The sequence below is a fragment of the Oryctolagus cuniculus genome, chromosome 14 (assembly GCF_051225735.1).
Source record: "Oryctolagus cuniculus isolate XC-2025 breed Fujian yellow rabbit chromosome 14, ASM5122573v1, whole genome shotgun sequence".
In the NCBI taxonomy this organism is placed as follows: Eukaryota; Metazoa; Chordata; class Mammalia; order Lagomorpha; family Leporidae; genus Oryctolagus; species Oryctolagus cuniculus.
Genome location: NC_142880.1, coordinates 68,851,371 through 68,871,602, shown reverse-complemented (window position 1 = coordinate 68,871,602; position 20,232 = coordinate 68,851,371). Strand labels below are relative to the sequence as shown.

General features: G+C 44.0%; 1 protein-coding gene and 1 long non-coding RNA gene across 10 annotated transcripts in view; one reads left to right on the top strand and one right to left on the bottom strand.

Moving 5' to 3' along the window:
* Nucleotides 1–4,910, bottom strand: part of NNT (nicotinamide nucleotide transhydrogenase) — a 107,447-nt gene extending 102,537 nt beyond the window's left edge. Inside the window, exon 1 of one of the 8 annotated variants that reach the window (XM_008262180.5) lies at nt 4,706–4,910. The gene's annotated coding sequence lies outside the window, so the exon portion shown is untranslated. Of the gene's footprint in view, nt 1–2,573; nt 3,119–4,075 lie in introns of those variants that run through there. The other 7 variants (XM_008262181.5, XM_008262179.5, XM_070056691.2 and 4 more) reach the window with 7 other exon arrangements.
* A 326-nt stretch (nt 4,911–5,236) lies between these two features.
* Nucleotides 5,237–20,189, top strand: LOC138845192 (uncharacterized). 2 transcript variants are annotated; one of them, XR_011382033.2, is made up of 3 exons: nt 5,237–5,375; nt 6,765–6,875; nt 19,707–20,189. It is a non-coding gene; the product is annotated as an uncharacterized LOC138845192 (long non-coding RNA). The 2 variants fall into 2 exon arrangements; XR_011382032.2 differs by having other exon boundaries at nt 18,816–20,189.
* Nucleotides 20,190–20,232: the final 43 nt, after the last annotated feature.

The window sequence follows — 20,232 nt, the reverse complement described above, 5'->3', positions numbered from 1 at the left end:
CCCTCACCTTCCTAGGTAGATGTCCAGGGATTCACTGAGGGCACTCCTACCACCCCATGATTCCCTATGTTCTCCTCTTTCCTTCAAGAATCTGAGGACCTAGGTTCTGACTCATCATGTGGACCATTATGTGGCTGTGCTCCTCTTCCCAACAGACTTCAAAAACACTCTCTCAACTCTAAAGAATGAGAAGCATGGTTCATTTTTAATTTCAAAACTGCTGCTGTGGGGCCAGTGCTGTGGCGTACGGGGTAAGGCCACCGCCTGAAGTGCTGGCATCCCACATAGGTGCCGGTTCAAGCACTGGCTGCTGCTCCACTTCCGAGCCAGCTCTCTGCTATGGCCTGGGAAAGCAGTAGAAGATGGGTCCCTTGGGACCCTGCACCCACATGGGAGATCCAGAGACCAGGAAGAAGCTCCTGGCTCCTGACTTTGGATCAGCGCAGCTCCAGCCATTGCAGCCATCTGGGGAGTGAACCAGCGGATGGAAGACCTCTCTCTCTCTCTCTCTCTCTCTGCCTCTCCTTCTCTCTGTGTAACTCTGACTTTCAAGTAAATAAATAAATCTTAAGAAAAAAAAAAAACTGCTGCTGTAGTGCCAGCATTTTGGCATAGTAGGCAACACTACCACCTGCAATGCTGGCACCTAATACCAATATCGGTTTGATTCCCAGCTGCTCCACTTTGGATCCAGATGCCTGCTAATGGACCTGGGAAAGCAGCAGAAGATGGTCCAAGTACTTGGGCCCCTGCCATTCATGTGGGAGATCCAGAGGAGGCTCCTAGTTCCTGGCCCAGCCCTGGCAATTGTGGCCATCTGGGGAGTGAACCAGCAGATGGAAGATCTCTCTCTCTCCCCCTCTCTCTCTCTGCCTCAAATAAATAAATCTTAAAAAAAAAAAAAAAAAAAAAAAAACAGCAAACAACATTGGTAAAAGAAGTTCTCAATGCAAGCAGTATTTATTTGTGAGATGCCCTTTAATTCAGCAAACATGGAATGAAGACAATGTCTCAGAGTACTGCATTTAGGAGTACTTGTAAAATCAAGCTGGGATGGGCGATATAGTTGGAGATAAGGAAAGTCAATAAGTGAAAGCAGAATAACGCAAGTCCAGAGTTCATTCATGGAACAAAGGTGCTCATGTGCTGTCGGAGGGCTCAGGGGAGGAAGGGGAAGGCATTCAAGTGGAAAGAACAAAATGGGAGAGAAAAAAAAAAAGGAAGAGAAAGCATGTAAGATGTGTTTGGGCATGTAATGAAAAATGTGTAGGAAAAATTCTCTGCATTTGATTAGATGGTTTACATTTGCAAAGTGCTTGGACATACTCATATATCACTTCATTTCTGTCCTGAAGCAGTCTCTAGTCCCATAAATACCCTCCTCATTCATTCATGGGTCACGTCTAGGGTTACTCACGGCTGACAATGGACAGCAAATGAGTTAGTTCAAAATCCAGCCACATATTCAAAACTGAATCTATGCCAAAAACTGAGGGAGATACAAAGATATGTAAAAGATAATTGCTGCCTTGAGGGAGATTTTTTCCTACCATTATGAATTACCTACTCCTATCCCAACCTCCACATCTACCCACGTTTCTCTTCTTGGACATTTCAGCTACCCAACAACTATCCTTCTCACATGTTCCCAAAGCTTTGCCAAACCTCATCAGCAAATGAACAAAGCTGGCTACAATACAGCCCTGTATTGTCCAAGTCTGTCACTTGCTCAATGACCTGAACCTCGCTTCAGTCTGCTCATCTATAAAAAGAGCAGAGGAAAGCAGGTTGTTAGCATCCTTTTAGGCTCTAGAAAGCTTATGATTAGATGAGATTTTGCAATGCTTTCAGCTGAAGTCCTGTTTTTTTATTTTTTTTATTTATTTTAAAGCAGACAAAAATATGGAGAAAAAGAGAGAGCTCCCATCAGCCAGTTCACTTCCAAAATGCCCACACAAGCCAGAATTGGGCTGAGGCCAAAGGATAGAAACTCAATCCAGGTCTCCCACATGGGTAGCAGGAATCCAACAATTTGAGTCATCACCACTACCTCCCAAAGTTTGCATTAACAGGAAGCTAGAGTCAAGACCCTGTGAAGTCTTATTTCCTGGCCTCCAGTTAGAAAATTTGTCCTGCCTACTTGGAAAATGGCAACTTGATGCCAACCAGATCCCTGAACGGGCATCAGACATCAAAAGGACCAAGACTTCCAGAAGTCAATTTCTCCCAAAAAAAAACCCTACTTCATTAAAGGTATGAATGCACAGGACGGAGATCAGTGGACAGTCTTCTGGCAAGAGCAGTCCACATCACTAAGCCTGCATCAAATATAAATGGTCCTGAAAGATGAATGTATAATCCACCTTATCAACGGCCAGCAAATGTTTACACCATATTTCTCCATCTTAATTGGCACATTCTCCCCTATTTTCACTTTAAAACTCTCTTATTATCCGTGTGCTTCCATGACTTTAAGACTTTACATGGAAAACTTCATAGCTGAAATTTGAAAGGAGAATAAAAAAGAATGCACTTTAATACACATTATAGAGTTCAAGTGCTATGCACTGTACCTTATCTGGGTAACTACCCCAATAGATATTAACATGCTTGAGAGCAAATGCCAGCCCTAGGGAGGGAGAAGAACAGAGAGAGGAAGAGGTGAACTCCAGAATGGAAGCTGTGTGACCTTGGCAAGTCACCTCCCAGCTCTGCACTTGTTTCCTCCTCTTCAAAGTGGGAACAGTAATAGTGCCTAACTCACAGGGTTGCCATAGGGATTAAAAGAGCACAATAGCCTTAGCTGTTAACATAGACTTCGTTATGACCTCTGGCTCAGTGCTTTCCAAAAAGTAAAGGAAGATAATAAGTGTGCATTGGGTTTGGTTGTGTTCTTGGCTTTATTGGGGGAGAGGAGCTAGTTAAACGACTGAAACACTAGGGCTAGGTAATCTGAAGCCTGCAACTCCTGGACACATTTTCCAAGGCATTTCAGGAAATTTCCTTTGGAAATGAAATATTTGTGTAGCCTTGTGGAAAACTGATTCTATAAGCAAAGGCAAGCAGTTGCGCATGCCTGCTGATAAGATCTAAATTACTCAATTAAAGAAAAAAAAAAGCCCAGGTTTGCAAACGGAAAGGGGCCAGGGGCCGTGTTGAAGGGGGAGCGTTTTTACATCAGAAGAGTGGGTAGGCAGTGAAGCCTCCCGCCTCTGAATGCCAGTTCCAAGGCTCCTGAGCCACACAGCACTTAAGAACTGCCCTGCTCCTAGGGCGAATAAAGGACACCTGCTACCACAAACATGGCACGCTTATAAAAGTGCGACATACCAGCAAGGACACAATACCCTACCCTGACCAGCATAGCCTGGCAGGCGGCGTGACCTCGCCCAAAGCCTCCGCCACTGCCACCGGGTGCTGCCCCTCCCTCTGCAAGGAACTGCCACCGGCTCGCTTGGAGCCACGGGACCGCTATTTATAACCTTCCCTGAAAGCCGATTGGCCCAGGCTGCATAATAGTCATTCCGCCTCCTGAGTTTGAATTGGCTGTGCCCAGGCTGCCCTCTTTGCTGTCTCTCCCCCTCTCACAGGCCCGGGCCCCTCTTTCTTTCCCGCAGAGGCCCGCGCCGCCACCCCGCGCCCGCCAGGACACGCACTCACATCTTCTGCACCGGCTCCTACGTCCCACACCAGGCACCCTCACTGAACTCCCTCAAGATTCAGGCACAGTTTCGGGGCATCCAGCTGCAACCTTTCTGAGGGAACTAGCCATCGAAAGTCCTCTATGACCTTCCTCTCCAGCCCCCTTCTGGACGTCGAATTGACCCCGGACGACCCCTGTCCCCTAAAGCTCCACTGTCTGCACCTACACAGCTGCTGCCTCGTTCCCTGCCCTCTGCGGGCAGCCAGTTCCCCAATCCACCCGCCCACCCCCTTCCGCGTCGCCCCAGCAGAAGACAAGAAAGGTGGCCCTGAAGGGAAGGTTCTCCCTCTCGGAGGCCCAGGCGCGGGGCCTACTGGCGCCCCTGCGCCCCCGGCGCCCAGGGCACTGCCGACCCCGCCCCCCCGTTGCTACCTGACAGGTCTCGGTTCAGGTGAGGGTCGGGGTTGTCCGCCCGAGCCCCGCACCCTTGCCCCAGCTGCGCCCTGGGCGCGCACCCCGCCTGCACGCGCGGCCACGCTCACCTGCGCCGGGAGGCCGCGCGCCGCGGGCCGTGAGGGATCGCCGCGCTGGCAGACCCGGGCTGGGGCCCCGCGGCGCTGCGCCTCCAACCCGGAAGAACAGCCCCAAACCCGAAGCTGCCGCCTCAGCCACGTGACCCCACGCAGTCCTCCCCCCACGCCCCTCACCCCAACATTGCGTCCCCTCCCCGTCCGGAACCTTCCCCCTCCACCCGGTCGCCTGTCCTCTTTCGGACCCGGAAAGCGAGCGGTCTGACGAAACGCCCCTTCTGAGCCCAAGGGTCGGTTACCAGGAGAAGTCCTCCCACGCTCCGTGGCAGCCAAAACCTCTTTGTCTGTGCCTGGGCCCCGGCCCCCAGCCCCGCCTCCGCGTTTTCCCTCGGCCGGTCCTTGTCAGTCAAACCTGGTGCCAGGGGGAGGCCGCGCAAGTTCTCAAGGATCCATTTGTCCTCTCCCCCTGCAGAACCAGAGGCAAGAGGGCTTTCTGGTCCCCCGTCCCACCAGCACGCGGGAGCTCGAGTACCTGACTTTCCTCTAAGCTCTCTAGGAAAAATCAGAACTTCTGTAACAGGAGAGAGCCACGGGGAACGCGGCAGAGGAGGGGAAGGGCGGGCGTGGGGGCGTAGTTTTCCATTCCGGCGGGGGAGGTGGAGTTAAATTCCTCAGATCCGATGTCAAGGCCCGAAAATTAGCACACATCTGCGTACTCGTCTTCCATCATCACAGCCGGCCTGCTGGGAAGCCCGAGTCGCTGTAAGTGTGGAAATCCCGCGGCTGCAAGGCTCCCTCGGCGCGCTTCGTTACCTTTCCCTAACGGCCCCAGGCTGCTCTCTGCAAAACTGTTAAAAAGACTCTGTTAACAAGAAGAGACCTAGTTGTTCCTTCCTTTCACTCATCTGCAGGTGTATTCTGACTGAAAGTGCCAGGAATAAAGCCCAGAGTTCAAAATGCTTCAGTTCCCCACAGATGAGTCACCCTAAGGGTTCAGTGTAAAGTCACTTCTGTTTATTTTAGTTGAGATATTTAAGACAAGTAGAAGAATTATGAAGCTAAAAGGCATGAAGCAAACCAGGTCTGCATGTCTTTATAAAAAGAAACGAACCACAGAGAAACGCTTACTTTGACAGTGTGTCTTGTGATGAACCACACACAAGGTCATTCAACTAAAGGACTTGCAGTGCGATCCAAACAAGGTAAAAGCCCGGTCGTCTCCTGGGAGAGTCTACATTTGGAAGGGACGTGCCCCCATGTTCTAAAATAATAAGGAACCATCATATGTGCAACCATAGAGACAGTTTCAAGATACTGCAGGTCCCACGATGGATAGATATAGACTATACTCTTGTTATAAACTTGTAGGGGTCGGGAGTTGGGGGGCGGGGGGAGCGGCTCATTCTTTTTCTGGTATTGAAAATCAGTAGTTCCCGGTAAGCATTATGGCACTATGGGTTTCTCTTATCAGAGTATCAGTTTGAGTCCCTACATACAGTTCTATTTTTCATAGATGGAGTTCCCCAAAGATTATTAGACTGTTCCAAAAGTTTGTAAGCTGGTTGCTTCTGAATCTTGGGCGCACGCTGTCTTGTATAAACTTTCTGTAAAAATGTTATATCCCATGGGGTCCATGCTGTGGCATAGTGGGTAAAGCCGCCACCTGCAGTGCCAGCATCCCCTGTGGGTGCCGGTTGGAGTCCTGGCTGCTCCACTTCGGAACCAGCTCTCTGCTGTGGCCTGGGAAAACAATAGATGGCCCAAGTCATTGGGCCCCTGCTCCTGGCTCCTGGCTTTGGATGGGTACAGCTCCAGCTGTAGCTGCCACCTGGGAAGTGAACCAGCAGATGGAAGCTCTTTCTCTCTCTCTCTCTCTCTCTCTCTCTCTCTCTCTCTCTCTTTTGTCTTATGCTTCTGCCTCTCTATAACTCTGCCTTTCAAATAAATAAATAAATCAAAATAAAACGTTATATTACCCTATTATCTTGCAAGCTCTGTCTTCCTTGTGACATCCACTCCTTCCTCCCTGGTTATCCTGGCCTCCAAACCCTCCTCTTAGAATGGTACCTTTCACTTTTATGCAAGTTTTCATTACAGATCGCGACATAATTGGATACTTTAATTTTAAATATATTTTGGAATTAGAACATACATCAACATTTAAGCCCTCTGAAAAGAGACTGTAGTCACATATGTTTAAAAACACTATTTAACATTTAGAGTCCCGAACCATCAAGAAGCAAAAAGATCCCAGTCTACAAGAATGTGACTTACACATACCATTAGAATCTACTTGGCAGCCTATAACCTAAGCAAGCCCAAGGGCCAAAACTCAAAATGTAAGCTGAGCCTGAGAAGATATCTTCCCAGACTTAGCATCTACTTATGTAGCTTTCATGTCTTTCCATTGTGATTATTGTGTTCAAGTTTTTTGTCCCAAGCTTCCCTTTTATGAGTACATTGAACGTTGTAAGTAAACAGCTCCAAAAAGATAAGATTCTTAGACTCTGGTAATGTCTGATAATGCAAACACTTAACAGGTTTTAAGGGAACTATCACTGACTCAGTCTTCCCCCTCTTCTCCTAAGCAGATCAACAAAGACTGTTTGATTTTAGGAAATAAATACTGACTACATAAACATGCTAATCAACAGTAATTGGAAAAGGAGCAGGAGAACTGATACTAAACAGCCATTACAAGGGTAAGTCATTGGCAATTTGTTAAAGCTATTTAAGTAAAACTAGTTTTCAGTTGAAATTATTGAGAGCATCTAAAAAACTAATTTGGGGCACACATCTGACACAGTAGTTAAGACGCTGCTTGAACATCTGCATTACATATCAGAATGCCTGGGGCCAAATCCCAGCTCCACTTCCAATTCCAGCTTCCTGCTAATGTGCATCCTGGGAGCCAGCAGTGATGGCTCAAGTAGTTGGATCCCAGGTGGTCATGTAGGAGATGCAGATTGAGCTCCAGTCCCTGGCCCACCCCAGCTATGACAGATATTTAAGGAGTGAACCAGTGGACAGAAGATTCTTCCTGTCTCTCTCTTTCTCTCTGCCTTTCAAATAAATATTTAAAAATAAAAAAGTTTCTAATATAGTTTTGTAAATATTGTCTTCTCCATATAGTAAGTACCAAATACTAAAAATCTGTTATCTTTTCATCAATATAAAAATTATTGGTGTGATAATAGCTTTTGGGGCTTGGGAAGATGATGAGGGAAAGAGGCTGTATTAGCATACTAGGGCTGCTGTAATAGCTTCCCATAAGGGAGGTCAAAATAAGCCACCCCGAAATGTACTTCAGGGTATTTTGAGGTAGCTATTTAGAGGGGCTGCAGACACAAGGTGTCCTGGGGCTGGCATTGTGGCACAGTGTGTTAAGAAACTGCTAGGGAGGCCAGCATCCCATATCAGAGTGGCTACTTCAAGCCTAGGCTGCACCACTTCTGACCCAGCACCCTGTTGTGCACCCAGGAAAGCAGCAGAAGATGGTCCAAGTACTTGGGCCACTGCCACACCCATGTGGGAGAACCCAATAGCATTTCAGTCTCCTGGCTTCAACCTGGACCAGTACCAGCCATTTTGGGGAGTGAATCAGGAGATGGAAGATCTCTTTCTCTCTCTTTCTCTGTCTCTCCGTCTGAGACAAATAAGTACATACAATATTTTTAAAAATAAAAAGCTATTTTTCTGGGGAAAGGTTGGCATCTGCAGTAGAAGATATCAACAGATACAAACAGGCTTTCTCTGGAACTCTCCTCTATCTGCCAGGAAAAAGTATTTTCACAGGAAAAAGAGATTGGGGGTCTAACATCTGGCCCAGACAGAGATTCCCATGGGTGACCTTCTGATGACCATTACCTGGGAATATTTATCACTATAATAAGGCAATTTTTGTTCAGTGAGTTTTCTTTCTACCCTTCTATAACTTGAGTCATCACCTCTCTCCCCAAGTAAACTATTTCTTTGTGTAGCTCAAAATGCAATTTAAGCTTCAGCCATCTGGTTTCTCTTCAAGTCTCAAACTTTGTGTGTAGCACCTGTTTTTTTTTTTTTTTAAGATTTATTTATTTTATTTGGAAGGCAGAGTTACAGGCGGGGGGTGGGGGGGTGTTGACCCAGGGGAGGAGAGTTCTTCCATCTGCTGGTTCACTCCCCAAACAGCTGCAACAGCCAGGGCTGGGCCAGACCAAAACCAGGAGACTAAAACTTGATATGGGTCTTCCACATGGGTGGCAGGATCCCAGGTACTTGAAGCATCCCTTGCTGCCTCCCAGGGTGCACGTTAGTGAGAAACTAGATCAGAATAAGAGGAGTCAGGACTCAATCAGGTACTCGAATATCAGACACAGGGTCCCAAGGGGTATCTTCTTTTTTTTTTTTTTTAAGATTTATTTATTTATTTGAAAGTCAGAGTTACAGAGAGGCAGAGGCAGACAGAGAGAGGTCTTTCATCCACTGGTTCACTCCCCAGATGGCTGCAATGGCCAGAGCTGCGCCAATCCGAAGCCAGGAGCCAGGAGCTTCCTCTGGGTCTCCCACATGGGTGCAGGGGCCCAGGACTTGGGCCATCTTCTACTGCTTTCCCAGGCCACAGCAGAGAGCTGGATCAGAAGTGGAACAGCCAGGACTGGAACTGGTGCCCATATGGAATATGGGCACTCAGGTGGCTATGTCACAGTGCCGGCCCCCCAAGGGGTGTCTTAATAGCTGTACAAAATGCCCATAGAAATGGAAAATAGGTTAGAAGTTGCCAGAGTTTATGGAGGGCATTAGGGTAGGGGAGAAGGAGATGTGACTATAAAAGGACAACCTGAAGGATCCCAGTGGTAATGGAAGTGTTCTGGATCTTGATTGTCAATGTCAATACCCTGTTTGTGACATTATACTATAGTTTTGCAAGATGTTACCATTGAGAGAAACTAGGTGAAGAGTGTAGGAAATCTCTCTGTATTATTTCATACAATTGCATGTGAATCTACAATTATCTCAAAATAAAATGCTTACAAATTAAGCTTGATAATTGTTAGGATGCCACTTGGGATGCCTGCATTCCATCTCAAAGTGCCTGATTTGAGTCCTGGCTCTTCCTTTTCTGATTCAGACTCTTGCTAATGTGACGCTGGGAGGAAGCAGATGATGGATCAAGTACTTGGGTTTCTGCCACCCATGTGGGAAACCTGTACTGAATTCTTGGCTCTTTGCTTTAGCCTGGCTCAGCCCTGGCTGTTGCAGACATGTGGGGAGTGAACCAGTAGATGGAAGAGCTCTGTATGTATCTCTATATCTCTATCTCTATGCTTTTTCAAATAAAACAAATAATTAAAAAATGAGCCTGGTAGGTATAGTAAAATATTAATTGGAGAATCTAGGCAGTAGGTATGCAAGTAAGCATATAAAATTCTTTCCATTTAGTTATATTTGTTATTATTAGAATTACGAAAAGAAACACATGTTCACCATTGTAATTATTCCAAGGTCATCATGTCTATAATCTAAAGGATGAAAGTAATGTACATTCATTTCATTAAAAGTATTGAAGAAGTAAGCATTTGGCCTAGCAGTTAAGATACCAAGCTAATATGTCCACGTCCCACATCAGAGTGCCTGTGTTCAATACTTGCCTCCAGCTCCTGACTCAAAAGGCAACTCAACTAATTGAGTTCCTGTCATCCACAAGGAAGACTTGGGTTGAGTCCCATGATCCTGAATTCTGCCTGGTCCAGTCCCACCCTTTGCGGGCATTTGGGAATAAGCCAGTAGATGAGAGCTCTCTCTGTGTCTATTTCTGCCTTTTAGAGTATTGCCCATAGAATAAGAAGGCATTCTTATGAAATGGTTTCTTATCGGGTGGGACTTTTCTGAAGTAGAGGAAGCAAATGATGGCCAAGAGATCATCCTGAATTTGGGGATGAAGAGGTCTTTTAACTCCCCACCCTCCACTCCTCTTCTCTTTAATGTTTTCAATATTTAATTGGCCTGCTAATCATCAAACTCCCCTTCCTGATGATTTTAGATATAGTGTAGCTAAGGTACTGTAAGGATTGCATTACTCAAACATCCTAATGCAAAGACAAAGAGAGAGAGAGCTAGCACTCCCAGCCAGTGGTTCACTCCCCAAATGTTTGCAACAGCCAGGGTTAGGCCAAGGCCAAAGCCACAAGCCAGGTACTCAGTCCAGTTCTTACTTAATTACCTGAGCCCTCACACAGCTGCCTCCCAGTGTCTGCATCAGCAGAGAGCTGGAGTCAGAAGCCAGAAGTAGATGTTGAACCCAGGCACTGTGATATGGGATGCAGGCATCTTAACCAGCATCCTAACCACTAGGCCAAATGTCAAATCCTCTGTGGTAGCTTTTAAGTAGTGGACAGGGATAGATATTGTGGTACAGAAGATTAGGCCATTGCTTGGTACACCTGCATCTCACATCAGAGAGTCCCAGCTACTCTGCTTTCAATCCAGCTCCCTGCTAATGTGCCTGGGAAGCAGTGGATAATGGCTTAAGTATTTGAGTCTGGCCATCCATGTGGGAAACCTGAATGGAGTTCCTGGCTTCTGGCTTCAGCCTGGCCCAGCCCAGACTGTTGTGACCATTTGAGGAATGAACCAGTGGATGGAAAATAAATGAATAAATAAATCATTAAGTAAAAGACAAATTACAATAACTTATGGAATTATCGCAAACATTTTAAATAGCTTCATGGAGTGATTCATTTAGGAGCTTAAACTAGGTAGACCTGAAAAGTGTCTACAAATTCATATTGATAATTATGAATTCTTCGTTTCTTAATCTACATAATCGCTATAGGAGTATAAAAGCACAAGGCATGCCGCCGTAGAATAGGTAACTCCGAAATAGTTACTATTAATACTGTCTTAACGTGAAGAAGCTGTAGCCTGGGTCAACTGAACTAAAGTCACACCAAGAAATAGAGCTTTGACTTAGATCTAAGTCTTCTAGTTCTGAACTTCGTGATTCCTTCTAGGGCAAAGTGCCCTCCAGGGAGCATGTAAAAAGACTCCCCCAAGAGAAGCAACAAGACAAAAGCCCACTCAGAACACTGAGGAGAAGGGAGTCCTCTGTGAACTCAGGAATAGAAATTCACTCTTGTTCTACCCTCCCCATTCATTTGCATAGATTATGTCCAGAATACTTGATTTATTTGAGTTGTGGCATTCTCACAGAAGCCTTTCCAACTCATTCAAGGTTGACTTAGGTGCTATGAAACCCAGGTGTTTGATCATTGTGTGCCTTAGTCTGTTTGGGCTGTTATAACAAAGTACCATGGGTGGTCTGTAAACAAGATTTTATTTCTCATAGTTCTGGAAGCTAAGGAATCCAAAATTACGGCTTGGGCCTGCTCCCTCATAACCTGATATAACTTCGCATTATGGAAAGAGCAAGGGATCTCTCTGAGAACTCTTTTAATGGAGTACTAATCATATTCATGAGGGTTCCATCCTCCTGACCTAATCAATCCTCCCCAAAGTCCCATCTTCCTATATTATCACTTTGCAGTTTAGGATTTCAGTATATGAGTTAGAAAGGGGGCATGTTGGATACATCCACGCATATGAAGGACCTTCAAAAATTCATGGAAAATGTATGTTATGAAAACGCTGCCTGAATTTTATTTTATTTTGAAACTCAGAGTTACAGAGAGATAGGGAGAGACAGAGAGAGATATATCTTCCCTCCGCTGGTTCACTTCCCAGATGGCTTCATCAGCCAGCACTGGGTGACTTGAAGCCAGGAGCCAGGAGCTTCATTCAAGTCTCCCATTTGGGTGGCAGGGACCCAAACACTTGAACCACCTTCTGCTGCTTTCCCAGAACATTAGCAGGGAGCTAGATTAGAAGTGGAGTAGCTGGGACATGAACCGGTGCCCATATGGGATACTGGCATTGCAGGCAGCAGCTTTACCTGTTATGCTACAATGCAGTCCCACTGCATAGATTTTTAAAATGTTTTACACCAAAATAAATTTATCTTTTAATCTCATTTTCCACAAATTATTTCAAGGGCTCTATTAAAAGGAAGAAAAACACTCTGAGTACCCTGTGAGTAGCCTGGGGGGTGGTTGAAATAGAAGCAAGAAGCTAACTTTTGACCACATGCCAACAGAAAGAGCAGTGAATGGACTGAGTCAGAGATAGGGAAACAAACATGCCAGTAGCAAGAGACCTCTTGCTTGACATTTAGATATTAAACATTGACACTCTTGTCTCTCGAGTGTCAAACTTGGATGGTATACATCATCTGATTAACGAGTATTTCTAGCTATTACCTTGCTGTTGGCCAGCAAGCACTCAGTTCAATTAGTGGAATAATGCAATTAGTAGCATATTGCATGATGTAATTATTCACTCAGGAGTCCTTAAAAATTTCTAACTCCTATTATCTCATACTTTTTATTTACTACTCCTTATTTCTGTTGCCTGATGCCCCTTTTCTTCCAATCTATCATCTATCTTCTTTCTTAACCCTTTATCAAGCCTCAGCCATAAACCACCTTTCAGCTCCTTCTGTCTTTATGCTTCTGCCTTATCTGCAAGACAGAATTACATTTCCAGGAACAGGCTTCTGGATCCTTGCAGCAGGTTGTCAAGAGTAGCTACAGGGGCTGGCACTGTGGCTCAGTGGGTTAATCCTCCGCCTGCAGCGCCAGCATCCCATATGGGCTCCAGTTCTAGTCCTGGCTGTTCCTCTTCCCATCCAGCTCTCTGCTGTGGCCCAGGAAGGCAGAGGAGGATGGCCCCAGTCCTTGGGCCCCTGCACTCGCATGGAAGATCCAGAGGAAGCTCCTGGTTCCTGGCTTCGGATCAGTGCAGCTCTGGCCATTGTGGCCATTTGGGTAGTGAACCAGCAGACAGAAGACCTTTCTCTCTGTCTCTCTCTCACACTGTCTGTAACTCTGCCTCTTAAATAAATAAATAAAATCTTTTTTTTAAAAAAAAGAGTAGCTATAGAAAAATCACAAAATGGCTCAGAGTGTTGCCCCTGCAAATCCCCAGTTTCCAACTTGAGCTGAACCTATCACCCATCAGTGCTTCTATGACTGCCTCTCTTCCCCATAAGCTTCCCCTCCCAAAACAACTTTTGCCACCCGTCGCTTTCCTAAAGCTCCCTCTTTTTTTAATGATGCCCACTACTGTTACCAAGACATCTCTTTTTATTTATTTATTTTTTTACTGAGACCATCTAAAGTTTCCAGCATTCTCCCACTCCTGCAATATTTGCATCTATTTTCAAGTCCTAGTGAAATAGCTTTACTCCTGTCCAACACCATTGCTGGGTGAGTTCTTGGTGCAGCAATTAAGATGCCACTTGGGATTCCCATAGTCCACATCAGAGTGCTCGTTGAGTCTTGGCTCCTTTTCTTCTAAGTCAGCTTCCAGTCTGTCTGCACTCCAGGAGGCAGCAGGTGATGGATCAAGTGCTTAGGTCCCTGCCACCCACGTGGGAGACTCAGATAGAGTTCTAGGCTCCTGGCTTGGGTCTGGACACAGCCCTGACTGCTGTGGACATTTGAGGAATCAATCAGCAGATAAAAAAACTCTCTTTCTCTCTCCCAGATGAAATGAAAATAAATAAAAAATAACACAAAATTATTCCTGCTGCCTACACTTTGAATTTGTCTAGTTCTTAGCTCCCTCAATTTTTCCTCCTTTCCCTGATAAGTTCCTTATCTTCCTTGATTTTAGCTGACATACTCATGTTTATTCCTTCTTAAAAAAATTCCAATAACAACAAAAATTCCTTAACATACTGCCTCAAAAACCATTCCCATAACTTTCCTATTTGTTTCACAGCCAACCTTAGACAAAGCTATCTATACCTACTATCTCTATTTCCTATTACAATTTCTTACACCCACATAACTCACAAACCTATACTATTCTGATTGCTATTATCATTGAAATGCCTATTTATTAATTACAGTAAGAAATATAACTCAAAAATAATGGAATATTTATATTTGTATGGCCTATTTATTCTGGAAATAGTGTAGCATATCATTTACACTTGTGAACTCTGGATTTTGAACTGGGTTGCTCACTGTGTGGTCCTGGGCAAATGAGAACATCAGTATTTTTAGCATGAAATGGAGTATATAATAATACCTACCCTCAAGGATTTGTTTGGAAAATTAAATGAGATAATTCTGTGAGATAATCTATATAAAGTGTTTTCCTGGAACATAGCGCTAAATATTAGCTAGTATTGCTATTATTGCTCCTCTTAATATGGAGTTTTTTTCAAGCAGTAATATTATTGCAAGAGTGCTTAGTGAACGTGCACTAGATTCCCGGAAGTGGTTGTTTGCTCGGTTGTTTAAGTGGTGCAGGACACACTAGCCATAGCCAACTAAATGTCAGTCTCAGAGAAGGGTGTTCTTTCATGAACTCCTTGGATTCCTACTATTTGACAATTTTGCAAGAATGGGCACTTTCAGGCTCTCCCTCTTTAACCTATTTTCCACTGGCTTCTCTCCATCTTAATCCTATGTAAACAAAGAACACAGATTCTTCTTCAACCCAGCCATTAAATTTGGTGCTTCTCTTTCCTTTTCTGTTATATAATTTTCCTAAGGAATCTCTTTTCCTCCTTTGGCTTCAGTTATCAAATCCCTAACTCAAGCAACATTGGTCTGAGTTCCAATATCACAAATTTAACTCTCCTCTGAACAATTCTACTTGGTTTCTCCAAATGCCAAATGAAATGAACAACATAGAATTAGTAAGGGTCCCCTTTTTTTCCTGAACTTGTTTCCTTCCAGTATCCCCACTCTGATAGGCTGAATTACAAGGCCAGAATCCTGGTAGTCCTCTTTATCTCTGGCCCCTCATTAATGCCTCACACACTATTTGTCAACTTGCTAAACATCTCTTGAATTTGGCCCTTCTCTCCAACCCCACCAAGGCCACCACTATCTTAATGGCCAGCATAATTTCTTGCCAAAATTTCTGCAACAGCTCATGAAAAGCATCTGTTTCAAGTCTCATATACCTTCCACCTGTGAATCTCACAACCCTGCATCTCATCAGCACCAAAAACAGCATCTGGCCCGAAGCAGGCATGCAATCAGTATTTGAATGAATAAACAAGTTAATGAATTAATTCCTTTCTTCACATAGTTTACAATCCCACTGAGAGATCAATATTAAACAAGTATCACTAAATACTGGGGAGGTCCCAAACAGCATTCCTGGCTATCTCAGACTCTAAGATTGATATGAGCATTGATCCAGATAGGAATTTGAAGGGCTGACTATCTGTGGTTACATTTCGCAGCAGGACCAAGAGACTAGAAGAGGAAGATAGCTTTCACAGATGAGAACAAACACAGCAGCTAATTATTTTTCTCTCGTAATGATGCTGCCACTCATTTATAATGGCTTGTTAAGTTGCCATGATGATTTTAGTGGGGAAGAGTGACCTGCACTAGCTAGGAAAGAATTAGGAGAGATGGAATAAGGAACAAGGTTTATTGTACTTGTATGTGTTAGACTTCTAAAGCTTGTTGTTTAGAGATGACTGTAGATTCGCATCAAGTTTTATACAGAGAAATTTTATCTACTCTTCACCTAGTTTCCCCCAATGGTAACATCTTGCATAACTGTAACACAATATCTCATCCAGGAAGTTGACAATGATACATTCCACATACCTTGGTTTTACATGCACTCCTCTGTGTGTGTGTATGTGTGCATGCACATGTATTCAGTTCCATGACTTTTTTTTATTTTTTATTTTTTGACAGGCAGAGTGGACAGTGAGAGAGACAGAGAGAAAGGTCTTCCTTTTGCCGTTGGTTGACCCTCCAATGGCCGCCGCGGCCAGCACACTGCGGCCGGCACACCGCGCTGATCCAAAGCCAGGAGCCAGGTACTTATCCTGGTCTCCCATGGGGTGCAGGGCCCAAGCACTTGGGCCATCCTCCACTGCACTCCCTGGCCACAGCAGAGAGCTGGCCTGGAAGAGGGGCAACCGGGACAGAATCCGGCGCCCCGACCGGGACTAGAACCCGGTGTGCCAGCACCACAAGGCGGAGGATTAGCCTAGTGAGCCGCAGCGCTGGCCATTTCCATGCAGTTTTACCATGTGTCAATTCATGTGACCACTACCACAATCAGAACAGAATAGTTCTATCATAGTCTCCACTCTGCTAATAACCCCACTTCCTTCCTAATCTCTGGCAGCCACTAATCTGATGTCCATTTTAATAACTTTGTCACCTCAAGGTTATATCAATGGGATCATACAATAATCTTTTGATACTTTCTTCAACTTAGCTTGAGTCCCTTGAGATCCATTAAAATTGCTGTATCAGTAGTTGTTTTGTAGTGGGACAATGAGGATGATCATAGTTCTTGTCCCATGTGGAAGAATTGCCATGCAGACAGGGACAGTGAGCAAAATGAGAAACCTCCTGCCACAGCAGTCAGGAGGGGGATTCCAAGGAAGGAGTCGGCAGAGAAGCTTGCTAGTGGGGCTGTTATATACACACAGTGGCTCTCTCTGATTGGCTGCTTTCTGAAGAGTACAGATTTAACCAAACAGGGAGAAGCAGAATAACAACCAATCAGGAGGTGAGAATAACAGCCAATCAGAAGGCAAGGATAACAAACAACTCAGGGAACTGAAAGTGTATGCTAATGAGACATGCTACATAAATAAAATACATAAAATAATGGAGCAGCCTGTGTTTGCACAGAAGTGTTCAGAGTGCTCAATCAAGGTCCTTTGGACAGACTCAACATCTGAATACAAATTATTTGGGATACAGGGATTTGGGTGAACATAAATTTTCTTTTCTCTGGGATTAATGCCCAGGAGTGCAGTTGCTGGGTTGTATGGCAGTTTCATGCATGATTTTTAAAGAAATTGTCAAACTGTTTCCAGATTGACTATGTCATTTTACATTCCCACAATCAATGTAGAGTGACTCAGTTTCTAGTTTCGCTACATCTTTCTGAGCATTTGATTTTGTTTATATGTGTTATTTTAGCCATTATGCTAAGCAGTTAATAAAATGCTATTTAGGTTTTAATTTTCATTTATCTAATGGTTAATTATGTTGAATTTTTTTACGGGCTTAAATACTATCTGTACACTCTTTTTTTTTAAAAGATTTATTTTATTTATATGAAAGACAGAGTTACAGAGAGAGGTCTTCCATCCGCTGGCTCACTCCCCAGATGGATGCAATAGCTGGAGCTGAGCTGATCCTAAGCCAGGAGCCAGAAGCTTCCTCCAGGTCTCCCATATGGGTGCAGGGGCCCAAAGACCTGGGCCATCCTCCACTGCTATCCCAGACCATACCAGAGAGCTGGATAGGAAGAGGAGCAACCAGGACTAGAACCGGTGCCCACAGTGAAACATCTATTAATGTATCTGGCCCATTTTCTAAATGGATTGCTCTTTTCCAGTGGGGTTTTGAGAGTTCTTTATATATTATAGATATAAGTCTGCTTTGAATTTGTGGTTTGCAAGGATTTCCTCCCTGATATTTTTAAAAAATTCCTCCTATTGTCTAAACTTAAAAAACTGTACTATCTGCTCCTATGAGAAAACTCCAAGGATGATCTTGGATTCACTAAGTTCTGTCACTTGTAGAACCCAAGGAATTGCAAGGCATTTTCAGATGAGTCCTAATTCTGTTAAAAGCCCATATGGACCAAGTTCCTGGTTAGAGTTTAAAGGTGTAGAGATTAAAAGACATCTTCTGCCCTCAGAGGGCTACTTTAGTGGAAGAGGCAGTTAAACCAAATATTAACAATCTGGAATGCATGGTAAGTGCCAAGACAGAGTTCTCCCATGGTGCACCTGTCACCAGGGAGGGAATCTAAGATCAGGAAGCTGGGGGAGGTCATCCTGAGGAGCACCTTTCAAGGCCAGTCGAAAGAAACATACCTTTCCCAGAGTTCCCAGCAGGCCCTTTCCCATATGTATTTTCCAACCTCTCCGAATTTAATTCTCCTGCACACCTTTCACCATAAATTAATTTTAAAAGGCATAAATGTGGAAGAGGATCGTTTTTAAAGACTCTTTTCAGGAAGTCCCATATGGTGCTTGTGTGTGTGTGTGGCCTCTTGCCATTTTGCACTACCTACTACCTGGCACTTAGCCCTACAAGAGTCTCTGGCTGTATCTGAGCCCTTGTGGTATCTTGGCACCTTTCCTGTAAAAATGGGGATTTTAGAATGGCTGCTTTACAGGGTATGATAAAATTAAAGTTCATGGAACAGTGGCTGGCATATAATAAAACACTCAATACATACTAGCTATTTATCACAATGCTAAATCCATTCGTGTTATACTCAAGTGTACCTTTCACACATTGTAATGATAGGGCTAAAGTTACATAGTAGAAAATAGAAGGTGAAGGATAGATATCTGTCATCTAACTATCTAACAAACAGAAGCTGTAAAGTTGCCCTATGGGTACAGCATTATCTTCACACAAGAAAGCCCTATGTGTTAGAAATGGTGCTACCTGTCAGGAAAATTTTAAGAGGAAACAAAAAGGGTGAATGCAAAAAAAAAAAAAAAAAAAAAAAGCAAAATGGGGGCTTCTATTTCACAGAACATCCAGGAGGACTCACTCTGAGTTTTTGTGCATCCTTTATAGGTCTTTCCTACAGCACAGAGAAGTCCAGATAAAAAGAACTGACAACCACATAGACTGGTGCATTTTAAAATGTTGCAAGCAAATAAAAAAAAAGTTATGAGTATCACCTTATCTAATTTTTAAACTGTAATCTTTGCAGTAAATAGCGTCCATTTAACTTAATTACTGCTAGTTTCGAAATGTTTTTGCAGAAGTTGAGTTGGTACAGTAATATGGAAGTCTAGGAAATAGGGTCACACCTGTGTTCTATGGAAATGATTTGAATATTTGTTTTATATGGATTTTTATTCACTTTTTGCACATGCTACTAAAAAGGGGCCTCAATTGCTGAGCAAGCACGTGTAGCTTGTACAATGGCAAAGTGGGCCAAAAGCTTCATGTTGTGACCTGTTTTAAAAATACAGTATCTCAAAACTGAAAAAAAAATGCTCAGTGCTACAAAATAACTATTTTACATATGAGGAAACTAGAGCTCAGAGAAGCTGACTTAAGACCACACAACCAGTAATGATCAAGGGTAGGATCCCAACCCAGCTCCCCAGTCTTTGAATCCTATTTTCTCTCCTTACACCAAAGAAGCACATTTGCTGCTTGGCTTACTTCCCTAACCTATTTTTGCCTGACATCAACAGCCTAAATCATTTATTCATGATTGCTCTCAATAAAGCCATTTTTCTCATTGATTCAGGTGAAGACATTGATGTTTTTATTAGAGAGAAGAGAAAATAGTTAACAAGAGTTTTTTGTCCATTATTGAAATGATTCTTAAGATGAAAAGATTGAAAATCTCCAAGTCCTGCTCATAACACAGGGCTAAATCAATTTGTGGTAATGCTTGAATAATAAATAGATTTTTTCTCCTTTTCATTACTTATATTTGTCTTCATTTAGATTCAGCACCAACAGCCCTGACAAAGAGAGTAACCTGTACAAAAATAGTATCTAGAACTGTGTTATGCAATGCAGCAGCCACTAGGCACTTGTGGCTCTTGAAAGTTTAGCTGGGCCTAATCCCAACTGAAATGTTGCATGAGTATGAACCATACACTCATTTTTCACTTGTACATTAAAAAAAGGAGAGAGAATGGCCGGCATTGTGGCCCCGCCTCAGTATGGCTTCGCGTTATAAATAAGGACGCGCTGGTTCAAGTCCCGGCTCTCCGTTCTTGCGCCTGGGAAAGCAGCGGAGGATGGACCACGGCCTTAGGCCCCTGCCACGCACGTGCGAGACCCGGATGGAGTTCCTGACCCCAGTCGTGGCCATTTGGGGAATGAACCAGCTGATGGAAGATCTCTTTCTGCCTTTCAAATAAATAAATCTCAAAAAAAAAAAATCATGCTGGACATACTGGGTTAAATAAAATATTAAAAATACTTCCACCAGTTTCTTTTTATTCGTTTAATGTGGCTTCTAGAA